This window comes from Alligator sinensis, unplaced genomic scaffold (genome assembly GCF_000455745.1).
Source record: "Alligator sinensis unplaced genomic scaffold, ASM45574v1 scaffold1704_1, whole genome shotgun sequence".
NCBI lineage: Eukaryota > Metazoa > Chordata > Crocodylia > Alligatoridae > Alligator > Alligator sinensis.
This window is the reverse complement of record NW_005843413.1, coordinates 17,749-18,226: the sequence shown is the minus strand read 5'-3', so window position 1 is coordinate 18,226 and position 478 is coordinate 17,749.

The window sequence follows — 478 nt, the reverse complement described above, 5'->3', positions numbered from 1 at the left end:
GCCCCAGCCCACGGGGGCGAAGAGGGCGCGCGGCCCCCAGGGCGGGGAGGTCGCAGCCCAGTTCTCGGGGCGCGCGGGGTCACAGGGGGCAACGTGGGGCTCGTAGGGGTCAGATTTGGGGTCGCTACAGCTCGCATCCCCCCAGATCAGGTGAAAGGGCACAGCCCACACGGGTGGGAGTCCAGGGAGTGGCGGAGGGGGCAACGTGGGGTTACTAGAGGTCACATTTGGGGTTACTGCAGGTCGGAGCCCTCCTAATGAGGTGAAAGGCCACCAGGTCGTTGTGGGAAGCCGGGTGGCCGTGGGCTCCGAGGCCAAGCGCCCCAGGGCAGGGCAGGGCAGGGCAGGTGGGTGCCGGGCCCCGGGGCCCCCGGCTGGTGGCAGGGCCGCGCTGGCGCTGCGGGCACGGCCGGGGGCAGCGAGGGGCAGTGGGTGAGCGGGACGGGCGCCGTGTGTCTGCACTCCCCCAGTGGCGGGG